Source organism: Buceros rhinoceros, unplaced genomic scaffold (assembly GCF_000710305.1).
Source record: "Buceros rhinoceros silvestris isolate BGI_N320 unplaced genomic scaffold, ASM71030v1 scaffold32944, whole genome shotgun sequence".
Taxonomy (NCBI): Eukaryota; Metazoa; Chordata; class Aves; order Bucerotiformes; family Bucerotidae; genus Buceros; species Buceros rhinoceros.
In genome coordinates this window covers 31115-32253 of record NW_010407070.1, presented here as the reverse complement: position 1 = coordinate 32253, position 1139 = coordinate 31115, and positions in this window count along the sequence as shown.

Sequence of the window (1139 nt, the reverse complement as noted above, 5' to 3'; positions counted from 1 at the left end):
TGCCAGGCCTGGCAGCCAGGAGCCGTGAGTGTGTACTGTAATTTCCTTTCCTCAGACAACAGTGGGCTCCTGTAGTACCTTAGTGCTTTTAGAAAAGTCAACACACCTGTTCTGGAAGGGCAGTTACTTGCTTATCTTGGGCAAGAAAGTGCTAGGCCAGGAGAGAGCTGCTGCTGCCTGGGGACAGGCAGTGGCCGGAGACTGCTGTCCCTGCACACAGCTGAGGCTGCTGTTCGGGCAGGCACCCTGCTGTAAAGTGACTTCCTTCATTTTTCAGATCAAGTTTTTTGTGCTTTCCCTCCTTACTCGAGTACAACAGAGGTATTCTGACGTGGTGAGGCTTTTTCATTCCCATGTGGCTTAGGATGGCTTGTTTTACATGATTTCTCGTAAAATTTAATTCCCAAACAACTGTTTTCCTGTCTTTCCAGTCTGTTCCTGTGGCATCCTGGCTGTTACCTTTATAGATGCTCCTTATTTTTCTGCACCCTGTTCTACCTGCAGTTACATCCAGTATTTCTCAACTGTAACTCTGACCCAACCTTTTTTTCTTTCTTTCTTTACATTGCTACAAAGGTAAATACTTCTTTCCAAACTCTCAAGTCATCTTTTCCCTGTTCTGTGGGTACTTGGTGTTGCGTTTGCTGGAAGTTACATGGTTAGTTTCTGTGTTCCAAGCTAAATAAATAGGTGGAATAGATGAGCAGGTACCTAATGTGTGTGAGGTAGCTTTGGTCTCTACTACCTCAGTAACTGCACTTGCTGTTACCCAGCAGCTTGGGGCACGAGCAAAAACTATTTTTCTTCTCTGGTAGTAAACTTCTTGTCTTCCAGGTGGTTTCTTCTGCTGGGGTCTGCTACTTGACCCTGATTGTTTCAGCCCTTCTGTATATTACATTTTGCAATTGCCACTCTCAAGTCATAATAGGTATAAATACTCTAGCACTTGTAAGTGTGTAATAGTAGCATTAGCGTTGAAAAGGAGGGAGAACGCTGCTTCAGGACTGATTTTTTTGTTCAATGTAAGGTATTACAGTGCTGGAGGTAAGGCAGCTGAGGTTACAGATGCTCTGCACACAGTGATCATAAAACAGGATCTTACTGGTTTACAGATAGGTGCCCCGTTACTCTGAGGAGCG